The sequence below is a fragment of the Diadema antillarum genome, unplaced genomic scaffold (assembly GCF_040938485.1).
Source record: "Diadema antillarum isolate AM-2024a unplaced genomic scaffold, OU_Dant_1.0 scf00000188, whole genome shotgun sequence".
NCBI lineage: Eukaryota > Metazoa > Echinodermata > Echinoidea > Diadematoida > Diadematidae > Diadema > Diadema antillarum.
In genome coordinates, this window is record NW_027271077.1 from 153,280 (window position 1) to 167,830 (window position 14,551).

Genomic DNA, 14,551 nt, shown 5'->3' on the forward strand with positions numbered 1-14,551 from the left:
GCAGCTGTCCAAAGTTGCTTCGATCTCCGAGAAATATTGGATGAATTTCACTGCTAAAACAATGAGCTTTAATGACTGTCATGTGAGCAACACATCAAAATTAGGCTAGAGAGTTCACACAGTGAACTTAGTAATCATAATTGTTGTTGTTATTATCATCATTCTTAAAATTGATTAGAAGGAGATTTTTAGGGGAAAATAATTAATGTTAACGTAGGCCCTACTTGCATCTTTGCGTGCTGTATTCCTCTTTTACATGCAATGTTTGCGTTCAGGTCAATCTCTCTCACTTGATGAAATTATTATATTCTTAAGCGGCGAGGGATCTGCATACCGGAGTATCATAAATCCGTGTGCAAACCTTATACAAAATATTCTCACTGCTGACTTATGAACGAATCATTCCGTCTTGTATAAATCAATAACTCTGAAATGACGCAGTGAAAAGTAACTTTCTTCTCGTTTCTATTCAACTGTGTCATGTGACCGAGAGGCTCTCTCTCTCTCTGTCTCTCTCTCTCTCTTTCTCCTTCTCTCCCTCAGTCCGTTGATTTCTTGTAATGTCAGTAATTCTCTATCTTCTTCCATATGTTTCATATGCCATTGTGTTCACTCAAAGTAATATGTTGTTTTCTCGTTCAATCTGTTTATCAATCCATGTACTAATCTGTCTATCAATGATATAAGTTACGCATGTACTTAATAATCCTGTTTGTTTGCGTGTGGGCTATCTACGCCTGAGTGTCTTTATATTGTGCATGATAACCATACACATATTTGTATGTTGTTTATGAAAACCATATGTGGATAGATATGAGATAACATGTGGGCTCCACAAGAAGGCGGATCCTCGTAGAGATTATACATAGTTCACCCCGTTCTTGCAAGCTGTGGATTAGTTTTTTTTAACAGTTGCTACTGCTCCGTTGATTTTGTTGTTGTTGCATTCATTGGGTATCCCCCACCCGCCCCAGAGAGGCAAATGTGACAACATGTCCATTGAGAAAATGTTTAACCCACGCTGCCCTATTTGTGCCGGAGGGTGCTTTACTAAGGACTCGAGTCAGAGCTTGGGGCAATAGGTCAGAAATTCTCGTTTGTTATAGTTTGCTCTTGAAATATTTCATCGAACAATAGTTTTCTCAGGACAGTTGGGTTTGCAGTCACCCCGCGGGAATGTTAGTGACAGCTTAATTGGGCGTCTGTCACCAAATAACCTGCAGCCAACGCCGTCATAATTTTGCCTTCTCTCATCATTGCAGTGATGGTTATCTTAAAAACAAAACAAAACAAAGGCCTGTTCATGGTTTTGAGATCTAGGGTCACGAGACCTATGGGGTATAGTCATGGCGTCGATGAGGCATGATAGTGTGAACAGAAGCATTCAGTTACTCCGATATTGACAACGCGACACGAAAGCCGCGCAAAAAACTGACAAACTAAATTGGCATTCTCTATGGACATTCCTACGTAAGCTGCCACTAGCATCTTACTTTTCAAAGAAATGAATATGGAATTATGCATCTGACTGGCTTAAATCGACACTAAGACGAAACAGTCTCGACTGCACTTCATTTAATTTCATTTCATTTTATCTATTTCATTGCATCATAGTTATAGAACTCAGACTAGCCAGCGGAAGCATAATAATTTTTTCTTGAAGCTCTATCTGAAGTTCCTTCAACCCCTTCACCGCTATAACAACGCCTCTTTTAACCTTGCTCAGTCGAAAGCACAATTTGATTCGTTTCCTCTAAAAACACGAAAGAATTATATGTTTGTTGTTCGTGCCATCAGCTCATTAAAGAGATCATTGAAGAAATATAATTGTCGGACTGTGTAGAACTGATCACTCAACTTCTGTTTTCTGTTCAACATGAAACTGTATCTTCAGCGCTCTATGGGTTGATTCATGATGCACTCATCAATTAAATTTTCATATTTAACTCTTTTCTTTTCGTCTGCTTCTCCCTCTCTCACATAATACATAAAATGTTTATAATAGAGGCTCTCTACTTCTATCGGCCCCTGAAATCTCTCACCAATTTATATTCTTTGATTTTTTAACGGTTCATACGTGTATATAGCTGGGATTCCAGCCTCCCTGGAAAAATCAGAAGAGAAAATATCAAGAAAAAAAGAGTGAAAAATACCCACATGCTTTTTTTTTTTTAGCTGCCCGCTTGCAGACATCTGCTCTTGGCGAGAGTGTGTTTTCAAAGTCTCCCGTTTCTTCGAAAATCTCGTCCGGACTATGTTTCTCGTTCTCTGCGTGTTTGGAGTCGAGGACAACACCGCATAAATCGCTCAATTTATGCCATTTTGACGGCGTCGTCTGCAATATGCGATGTCACCTCAACGCATTATTCATGTCATGACAACTAGGCGTTTCCTACACAGACTAAAATTTAAATGGCCATCAATCAGCGGTTCCGTGTGACAAGTTATGCTCGAACATGACTCCTGCTTTTCTCCGTGTAAACTATCCCAATGTATTAATATTCCATACATGCAGCACACAATGGCATACATAAGAACGGTTAGCGTTGAGTTCGATCGACTACCTTTTTGCTGCGATGTAAATTATTATCCCTTTATATCAGATACACTTACATTGAACGATATTTGTCAAACTGATGTGACAGTTATTAGGCGATAACGTATTTATTTTTCTTCAAATCATAATATAGATTATATACGTTTTGGAAGTTAAGCCGCAATTTTGTCAGGCGCAATGTAATGGGCAGAGAAAAAGATGCGATAATTGAAGGTGAATATTGGTGTGATGACACAAAAAGATAACGGCCGAACCAGACCCCATCTTAATCTTTTTCATACTTTTAGATATGAAAACGAAAAAGTTACCTATCATTTGCTTTATGAGATGGGGTGTATTCCCTCTTGGTAGGAGAAAGATAAACACAATTGTCCTCAGGGCATCATTGTATGTCTCGAACAGTTTTGGGTTAATTGCAACTCAAAGCGTCCACTTTTCCGCCAAACGTGTAACAACATTCATCTTACATCCGTTAACAACAAAAGGGAAACGTTCTTGTTTTCGAATGAACAGCGTCTTGCACCTAAGCGGGAAATGAGTAGATCTCCGAGATGATAAGAGTCCCTTTCATTCGGTCATCCCCAAGGATGAAGAAAGTGGTCTAGATCTCGATGATGTCCGCTAATCTCATATTGAGATGGATGGAACTGGAAGATTTCGCAGAATGAGCTGGTTGCAACTTTCCATTAGGATCAAAATGAACGAAAGAAGTTTGTTCAACAAGTGCCTAAGGATGCATGCTTTCCCAAAATGTTGGATTTTTAAATGTGCAAATGTGTATTTGATTGTGTTGTAGAAAAAAAGAACATAATAAAAAAAATAGCTGGATAAATTTTGTTACCTTTGAGCTTAGGCGCCTAATTCAAAAAGAAAATTTGATTACAAGACTACCTTGAATTCATTTATACAGTTAGAAAGAATATGTCTCTGCTGATGACTGAAGCATATGCAGACGACAAGAGGTAAAGTCTTTCGAGAAAACTTGAAACGTACTACAAAGGTATAAGACTAATGTATTTTTTTTTTTTGTTAATGAATTGAAGTTACTTGAAAATTACCGCGACGACTGTCGACTTTTGTGCTGAACCGTCTTTCAGGTGGTCACAAGTTTTGTCTCGTAGATGTCATATTTTGTTCAAAAATCATTATATATATATATATATATATATAGATATGGATATATCATTACATAAAAGAGACAGAGATATATGGATAGATTATTTGAAATATCATTTGCATTAGGAACGCATCGATAAAGAAGAATCTTTTATGATCACGTGATCGTGATAATTTTCCGACATGAGATCAAAACTCCCTTTCTTGCTCAAACACTCAGAGAGACGGGGGGGGGGGAGGTAGGGACACACACACACACACACACACACACACACACACACACACACACACACACACACACCCGTTGTGGATGTCATTGAATGATCAACGGTCAACGTGTTGTCATGTAATTGCATGTTCCAATTTCGGTGACGCGCGCAAGACTATGAAGAAGGGAGCACGTGACGGCAGGGTCCCCGTTCATATTTTGTCATAACACGTAGCCGTATGTCTGCAAAGGGGACTAGTAGAGTAACTGGCGCTCTGTTGATTCTCAGTCGTGACGCCATGAACGTTTGTGTAAACAGAGACGAATATACAAACGTTAATCTAAATTGGAAGGCGGGAGAGGTGAAAGGATGTCCACTGCAGACGACGATTGCCGACGATTGCCCGATGGCAGGTATCGATAGCAAACCATTTTGTAATCTCGGACGTTAGCATCTGATTCTTTTTCAAATACGCATAAACATTTTGTTATTACTACACTTTGCTACATGATATGTAGCAGCCACTATGTGAACGAAAACATGTGCTCTAAAGTTTGAGTTCAAAGTGCAACTTATATTGTTGAACTACATGATCTGTCTCGTACGACGTTCTGACATTGAGACTACGCGAGCAAATAGGCGATGGTTAAGTGTATACGGTTCACCCTACAATTCATTGTGCTAATTAAATGTCTCGGCTAAGAATAGACCGGCGTATGTCTACTAGTAACAGGTTCTAATTTACGATTGGAATTCTCTGTCTATCATCAGAACTGCTGTCTCTCTCCTGAGAAATACCGCTCTAGGAGGCTCTATGCAATAACATACTGAAAGGTGCGCGAGCATTTATCCGAAAGTGACGCATAATCTCATGAGTACATAATTTCATTTCGTTAGTGTTCAAACAGAAAATAAAGCTTTTTATTGAATTCAAACTGTCCTTTTTGAGGAATGAAATAATACATACGCAAACTTGAAAGTAGGAGATTCAATTTCACATCGTTTTTTTTAATCGTTGAGATTTCATTTCATTTCATTTCATTTCATTTATTTCATTCCTTCTTTCTTTTTTCGTCAAACATAACACGAAATGAATCAGAAGATATAACATAGGCATGTATTCGACTTTACATGGTAGATAATGTTTAACAAATATGAAATTATACATGCATATCGGCAAAATACAAAGTTATGTTTGGAGGGAAAAAAAAGAAAGAAAGAACTGAGAGGTTCACTGAAAAGCATGCTTGTAAATTGTGAACCACTCAAAGGATTCTTATGAATACATTGAACTTTTTTTTTACAAAGACAGGAGAGAACAAGACAGGACAGAACAAGACAGTAGAAACACAACGACTTTACATGACTTTACAGTAGGGTATACCATGACAGTAATAAAACACAAAAGAACAATGGAAAGAAAGGAGAGAAAGAAAAAGGAAGTGAAAGGAAAAGCCAACACGCTGAACATCGGGATCAGAAGATGGAATTGAGGTGCTGTACATCTGGATCAGAAGAGGGAATTGAGGTGTTTCAGCTCGATCAGCCGAACAAAGTTTATACAAATAAGATAATGTAAAAAATACACAATGATGAAATCAATGATTGACGATGAACCCTTAGGCTGTAAAGACCAGCTAGGTAATGAATCATATATAGCTTAATATGAGTTCAACAAAAAAATTTTTAACTTCCGCTTAAACGAATTCAAGGATAAAGAATTTTTTATATCACAACTTAAAGAATTCCAAAATCTAGGGCCACTGTATATAAATGTATTTTGAGCCAATAACGTTCTCAGAAGGGGTAAATGAAACTCATTTGATCGCCTGGTGGGATAATTATGAAAAGATTGATTTCGTGGAAACATTGAATCAAAAATGCTAGGAAGTGCATTTGTGTTATAATTAAAAGTGCATTTGTGTTATAATTAAACATAAACTGACCCAGCTGAAAGAAAAACAAATCTTTGATTTTTAAAATCTTATATCTAATAAATAATGGATCTGCATGGGAACATGGAGAAACGCCACAAATAATACGAAGTGCCTTTTTTTGTAATAACAATAATCTATCTAATAAAGTTTGATGGGCACTGCCCCATGCTAAAATTCCATAATTTAAATAAGGTAATATCAATGAAAAATACAACGTCAGCAAAGAAGACAACGGGATATGAGATTTAAGTCTATTAATAATACCAATATTACGCGAAATTATTTTACTAATATTAATAATATGAGGCTTCCACGAAAGTTTATCGTCTACTGTAATACCGAGAAACTTTGTATGTGATACACGCTCTAAATGAACGTCATCAAAGATGATATCTGTGCGTAAAACTTCTATAGACTTACTGAATAACATGTAGTTAGTTTTCTGAAGATTCAGTGATAATTTATTGGCTCTTATCCTTAAGGGTTGCACGTACAGCCAGAGGAAATGAATACTATTGATAGAGTAACGTGTTGGAAGTCGTAAAGATTAAGCTGTCGGAGACCGTTCTGTGTTTATAAGTCTGTCACATACAGGCGTACTGCATGACCAACATGGAAGGGATGCCGACCTACCTGAAAGTCTTACACATTGGTTATACCACCCAAACTATGTAAAGAGTTTTGCTTCACTAGCATTCATGCGCGTTCTTATCACTCGATGGCTGTATCGGTACTAAAAGTCACACATGCCAAATAGGTCTAAAGATTCAAAGGAACGATTAAGCATAAATTACAGGGAAGAATTCACACTCTGTAATTTCGTTATTCCCGACGAAATTTTTCATGTAGGAAGCAGAGAGAGAGTAAGTGATAAACTTTCAAGGACATTGTTATTTTGGACCAGAAATAACTTGATGTCATTAAAAAAAAAGATAAAGAAATTACGAGCACAATAACGCAAATTCTATGAATATTGGATTAAGAATAAAGAGGGTATAAAGGTTGTTGAAGTTTCGCTAATTTTTGCAAAACGGTTCTTGAACAGTAGTGTTGATATGACTATGTAAATGAGTGAGCTCCACACAATTTTTCATTGATCATTGATAAAAAAGAAAGACTGACGAATATTCAATTAATCTGCTATAAAAGTGAAAAACATGTTGTTGCTGACTGTATAACATTTCAAAATTTTGATCAATCAGGTATATCAGGATTTGAAACTCTAAGACATAATTGTGTTTGAACGCAAAACAAAAACAAACAAACTGGAAAATAGGGCGAAACTTCACATATTCATTACTTCCCTAATTTTTATCAAAATTTGATTAAATTTGCACTGTTGTGCTTATCAACTTTTTAGACACTCCTTCTTTTCAGACTATTTTAAATGGTCCTGAATGGCCTTTTAAGGAAGAGTTGTGAATAGTGGATTGATAAACACGCCTAATGACACTGTCACGTGCTCATATTGAAATAAGAGCTATTGTATGTCGTTCTTCTGTATATTTTTTAAACTCGTAACGCGATTTCGAAATCAAAAACATAAAAAATGCGTTTAATCCTAATTGTGAGTTTTTTTCCTAATATCTTCACAATGCTGCTGTCTTATCTCTCTTGTTCTAGTATAAATATCATAATCATTAACCTGATATCATTTCCCTGTAAATTGGATATTCCTACAAATTCTTCTATTTATAAACGTGACAAGAAATCCAATCACCCTGTACAAGACAGAACGATACAAAGTGGATGCCGCATGATGGTACAAAATTGACTCTTGTTTTATTTAGGGCTTTTTTTTTTGGTGTGTGTGTGTGTGTGTGTGTGTGTGTGTGTATGTGTGTGTGTGTTTGTGTGATGTGTACTATGCTTTTGTTCTCGCCAAATTCCCCAAAGAAAGATGCATGTCTGAAAGAGTTGCTACTGCATATCAATTTAGAATTTATAATTCTGAATCTGATACTTTTCCATGAATTACGTATAGTTACGCTGTTGACTGATAACGCATGCATGCATTGAGAATAGATTATATCGTTCCGTAGTGGGTTCAAAAGGGAACTTCATGCTATAAGTCGTGGTTTTAAGCTGTTCTAATTACGAGCGATCCTTCAAAGTAGGGCATTAACCCAGCCTTAGCCCTCTACCATTCTTTTTTCTTACTGTCTCCGCTGAATCTATTCCTAAAGTAATTTTAGAGGAGTCATGCGTACACATCTCTATTACTGCTAGCTGTACTCTGATAAAATGACTGATTCGTTTTTCAGTGACTTTCCAACAATCCGGAATACGTTAGCCTTATTATAGAGATATATCTTGGTGAAAGATAAGTTGAAGAAGAATATGAATCTGGGTTAACAAGCACGAAATGCAATCTGAAGGAGCACGTTTTATGTTACTGCCTGTATCATCACAAAGAATTAGAGTGAGGGACTTATTGGCAAAGAATCGGTGATGAATTCGTATATCTTTACCATGAAACTCGGTTCAAATTTGATTAGATGAATCATCAGACAACGTCTACGCAGCGTTTCGTCTAAATCATTCCTTTTTTCTCCAAAATTGATTTATTAAACACGCAAGATTTAATAAGCTGCGTTCAAAAGTCACTCTGACATCTTCCTTAAAACAGTGACGAGCTACGTTCAATCTCTGCACGGGGGATCGAGGCCAGCGGAGCAGTCAAGTGTAAAACGGTTAATGTCAAATTACTCCACCAAACTCGACAGGCCAAATTTGATTTACTCTCGTCTACGTCATACACACGGGTCGTCTGCTTAGAAACGGAACCAGTGTACTTAGATACGGGAGTGTGTGCCGGGGATCGTCTGCTCGCGAGAAAAAAAAAACTGGATCAAAAATTACAAATTCAATTATCATACCCTCTCCCAGTTCTTGGTGTGCAAGATGTATTCGTCAGCATTTCGGAAAGGAATTTGTGTCCTCGAAAGTTGTTGGTTTCTCCCGCGTTTTTTCGAAGAAAACGAGGACGAAATTACACGGCTATTGTCCCTGTTCGTGAGGTGCCCGGCTCGGTATCTAGGCAACAGACATGTTGGAGAAGGACAATCGTATTTCTGTGAGGCACTTGTTCGCTGTAGAGGTACTAATGACTCTAATGACAAACATGACAGGGCAGTACAGTAGATGTCCATTGCGTCTTGTTCTTCTCTATAAGTCGATGTTCAACCATGTCAATACTCATTCTAAATTTGCACATTTTGAATAACTCTACATTTATCTTGAAAGATACCCAAAAGTAAGGGTTAAATCTAAGGTGTGAACTATGCGATGTTTTGAAAAAGAGCTACCTATCTTAATCTAATAATAAACAGACAATTTATGATTGTGTCTTGCCCATTTCTTGCCTGTTGATCGAGTTACACTCGATAATAAAGCAAATGGTATTTTCACGGTTTTCATACTTTCTCCTAATCAAATCAATAATTATTCTTGTCATTTCTACTGACCATATTATAGTGTTGGCATCCATGACATGTTTCTTACTTGGTTTTGTTTCGTTTCTGTTTTATTAGGGAACATAATTATCGTAGGAGCAGTGTGTCGGTCACTCTACGGAAACTTTACTTGTTCTTAATTAGAATTGACATCAAGCTGTGGTATTATGAGCATGGTATTTGTTAATCAAACATCATAGCTTGCGCTTTCACCAAAATATTACGACTAATCAATGGCTCATTATCATCATGGCAACAATTTTTCACTAAAGTTAAGCTGAACTGTGACGGTGCGAATCTCAGATACACCTGAAATGCGGAATTTTCGAATAATGTGGCCAACATCTTTTTGGTCTTGTTTGGGAATGATGCTTGCCTATACAAGGAAGGTGAATCTTATACCAATATATGCTACAACAACAACAACAATTCCTGAGAGAATCCATGCATGTTTCGCAGAGTCATGGTGAATTTTACTCGCAAAGTTTGCTGAAGAAAATTGGTGAGACAATCTCTCTAAAAAAAAATTGAAAAAAAAATGGAGAAAAAAAGCAGGAGGGTATCACGTCTCACGAGGGAATAACATGGTGCATGGGTCACCTTTCAACAGCGATGTCGTGCGTTCTTTTCGACCTGCACATTATTTTAAAGCAAACATGATTCTCACACTACATACATTATATTCTTCGCAGCACTCAAAAAGAGTGCATCCTATACCGTGTTCAACAATAAAGGCACGTTCCGCTGCCAAAACCGAGGGGGGAGTGCGGCATGTATTCTCTTCCCCACTATGCAAGTACATTGATTTCTCCCTATCTCGGTCACATGTATTCTGTGTTTGACATGTCCCACCTCTATCCGGCGTATCTTCTCAAATGTCGGCGTATCCGGTCCGACCTTCTCGGGGATCTCACAGATATTGTGCTTCGACTAGCAAAATGTTGACCGTGATTGCCGTCGAATCCCCTTGGTGGGTCCCTTCACCGGTCCATTCGTGCAGTTGCAACTTTCGATGGCTATTCACGGCTGTATGCTTTAAACCGGATACAATTCTTGGCGAAAGTCCCCTGAAACATGTGCAGTGTTTTCAACGTTCCGAACGTAAATCAGATTTTTACGGCAGAGTGCTTCTCGCCACAAATGCATTCTCCTATAAGCCATGTAACGTCAACGTTACCTTTACGTACACATACGATTATTCATACAATAGCTTACAAATATTTCTGCATCATTAAAGCCCATTGAGCTGTCTTGGAAAATCTTGTAGAAAAAAAAATCCGATGTCATCCTGTAATGGATTCGGTAAATAGAAATGTCTAAAAGATTTCTCTTCTTCAAGCAAATGCAAACACGTTTATTCTGGATCGCTGATAACATAGTCATGACGTTTTCAACTGTAATTTAAGAAGCCATAACAAACGAAAAGAGCCATATTTAACACTAGAAAAAACACACATACCCCTACACACACACACACACACACACACACACACACACACACACACAGATCTTTCACGGCGTATCCTGTCCCGTACCCTTCCCTTTCAAGGTTGGTTTGGACGTAAAGTGGTAACATTATTATGGCCTCTCTGTAGGACCGTACGGAAAATGGCGCGGAGTGCATCTGACAAGACTGAACGTTTTTCATAGAGCCGTGTGCTCTTCCCCCGCGCCATACCACAACATTGTCTGTTTCGTGATAAGAGTAATTACACATCTACCTGAGATCGCATCCGCAGCTCTCTCTCTCTCTCTCTCTCTCTCTCTCTCTCTCTCTCTCTTTATGAATGGGCCACCCGGCTCTCCGGATGGGAATAACGAAAGATAATGCGGAAACGAAGGGTAAAGAAAACTGGGACAGAAAAGAGGCGGGCTGCATGAGTATTCCTACTTGGAGAAAGAGAGTAATAGGAAAAAAAAAACAATAACAACAACCGAGCACTCATCGGCGTCGCAAAGAGTTGTACTTTGGTCTCATAATCCCTGCCCAATATTACTCGTGACCTGGTTTCTTCCGTCTGTAAGTGCCATATTGGACGGAAGCCCATTGAAACAATGTTAAGTATTAGAAAGCGTCATTTTGTTGTGTGCAAAAATAATACTTTCGCTTTAAAACCAGCCGCAAATGGTAAGTGCTGGTAATATGCTGTAAGTTAAATTCTTTTGTAAGTTTTCGATAATGTACTGTAGTAGTGTACCATAATATATAGGTGACGCCACTGCATTCGACATACAAGTTCGCGTTTTAGTGGCGTCTCGACTTTCATTTCCAGTTTTTGATGAAACAAGCTGTGTATTATGATATTTTACATGATACATGTTAAATACTCTTATATTTGGCGCTTGTGAGATACATGAATATTGTTTGGAAATGAAAATATTACGAATGAATGAATGAATCGATGTTGTACTGATAAAACCTAAGGTTATCATTTTGTGTACATGCAGATGGGGCTGAAAGGTTCGGTTCGTACACAGAGCACATAATTATACTCCTGTGTGCGCATTATACCTAACTATAATACAAATGTGTGAATATATAAATTTGTATCGTTTTTACGTCAGATCATGAAAATTTTAAAAAAATGCAGGCTTGTAAGGCTGAAAGACGATGAGTCTTAAACAATGGGTGGTGATTTGATTTGTTGTTCCTACAGTTGCGCTTCAATCTGGGTTAACCTAATAGCAGAATGCATAATTAAATCAGCATCGGTATCAAATATGATGAAATTTCGACGGCAGCATACAAAATGCTCACCTTAGATTAGCATCATGACGAATTGAATTTGTTTATTTATCTAATTGTGATCGAAAGAAAGAAAGAAAAATTGTGCAATGTTTGAAATAATGGAGTAGGAGTGGATTCTATACACAACTTAATGGCTGTCACCGAAATTCATTTATGAACATTACGAAAAGTAGAACGGGTGACAAATACCATTTCTTTGGAAACATCGATTGTGGCCAATTTGAAAGTTCGAACTGGAAAGCAAACTCTTTTTTTCTCTCTCTATTTCATTTCACAAAATCACAAAGTACGCATGACTTTTAAAGTGCGGTGGCACTCGGCGGGGATTTCACAGGTGATACAGTAATCCCATCAAAACGTGTCATGGTCACACACTAGATAGAAACGAACGAAATGCTGAATGTATCTAATGACTCCTACACTGTTTATATCCCCGTGTCACCTCGCCGAGCCGTATTACCGCGCAAAGATGGTAATCCTCCTAACGGCCACTATTCGCAATGCAATGAAAGTGTTACACAATATGCGGAGCTTGGAAGCTCGAGTTCGGGAGGCCCTTTCTGTTTATTATCAATGATCCACCGGCGACCCTTCTGCAAAGCCTTCCACTTATACGTCTGTCAGCTGGCTTGTCATGGAATTACCCACATGTCTTTCGCTGGACCTATTCAACGCGCTCAATCTCTGGCCGGAAAAACAGGAAGTCTTGTTACACCACGCCGATTCGCAAATTGCAGTCACATTACGTTTCGGTTGGCGGCACAACCGAAATGAAACACACGATCTCATTCTGTGGTTGACTCCCTAGCAATATTTCGTTTCCTACCGCATGATGGGGAAGAGGAGCGCATGCTTTAGATCCCTATGCGGACCAATCAATTCATATGGAGCTATTGCGTCATAACGCATTTCGTCTTATCCAGTTTCTGCGACTTCATCTCTTTTTGCACGGTTCTTATCGATTTCATAATACAGGAAGTGTGACGTATTATGGTATGATCAGATATATATGATTTGGGAAGATGAGACGAAATTGCATTTCATATTATATCATATAAGTGAATCTGTATTCTCATGTTTAATGTCAGCTCATACGCTTTTCCTCAACCTCTAAGTTTGATGGGGTAGAACTTCTTTTGTGTTACATTAAAACCCCCGCGGGAATTTTATTGTCAAAAGTGGATTGCGATCTGACGATTAAAAAATAGGTCTTAGTTCATCAAAACCTCAACGACCGGATATAGATGGAGAAGACACTGCCGAAGGTCACACTTCAAAAAAGTGTGAAAACAAACGGTAACACTGATAGTTATTGTTTGTGGCATTTTTTTTCTTATCATTATTTCTCAAGGGAATCTTCTAGCTTTGACATACTCTGCACAACCAATTTGGCAGACACTTTCTGCAGTGAACATGACAGATGTAAACTTGAAAATGAAGTGCTGACTTGATGTTTATTTACGTCTGATAGCATTGCATCATGGGATATGTGTGATGCCTGTCTTGATTGATTGACAGGGTGGAATGTGTGGTCAGTATTAAGGTGTCTGCTTTCACTCGGGTGTAAATTAGTGGAAGCCAATCAAAATTCCACCTTTTCCGTCGTAACTCGAATAAACGTTTTGATTGGATAAATGGCGAGGCGCATGTGATCAATTAGGCTCGGTGATTTACGGCCATCGCGTATGTTTAGAATCAACGACGTATTTGAGTATGATGCCCCCTTGGCCCACATGGATCCGTGAAATGCTCCAATGCCTTACACCCTTTTGTTGTGGTCTGTGGCTCTAAAGCTTTTGAAGCTGGAAAATAATTTTGCGCGGTTCTTCAGTGACTGATATCTTGTGGAAATAAACCTTGGTAGTGAATTCTTACATCAGGAAAGTTATATTTTGCTGTAAAAAGGTCAGGATCTACCCCCTTTTTTGCGGCGACTCTTAGATTACAGGGTTACGCCTTCGCTTGTGACATTTCAGCGAAGACTCAGTTCTTGATTTTATTCACTTCACCACATCCAATTAACGCAGCAGTGCTGTCCAGCCTTTACGACCTGTAAAGCTTTGATATGTGTTTGTCTGCTTCCTTGTATGCATCAACGTGAATTCAAAGGTTAACAATGACATCAATTTTTCATGCTTTTTTTCCGGTTTCATAACATTCGCTCCCGCGACAGTTGTTCCCATGAAATGCCTCTACGCTAGGCCAGACATAAATCCTACCCACAAACATAATAAACCTCACCCTAATCCTAATCCTCGCATCAAATCAAACCTAAAACCTTATCACAACCCTAGACCTATTAACCCTAAGTCCTTTCAGAAAATAAGACACCCCCACACACACATACACGCGCACACGCACTCACACATACACACGCACTCACACACCCACAAACAGACACAAAAGATACAGAAATAATCCTTTTCTTTATGAGATATGCGTTCATATAATCTTGCTTTCATTGGCAAGTCGGGCATTCCAATTAAACCCGCGATTGCACTGGCAGATTCTTTAATCTAACTCGCTAT

At 38.3% G+C, this 14,551-nt stretch overlaps 1 protein-coding gene across 1 annotated transcript in view; it reads left to right on the forward strand.

Annotated features, from left to right (window-relative positions):
• LOC139723392 (muscarinic acetylcholine receptor M2-like) overlaps positions 1-14,551 on the forward strand; it is a 143,645-nt gene that overhangs the window by 29,986 nt on the left and 99,108 nt on the right. The gene's annotated exons all lie outside the window — the stretch shown is intronic.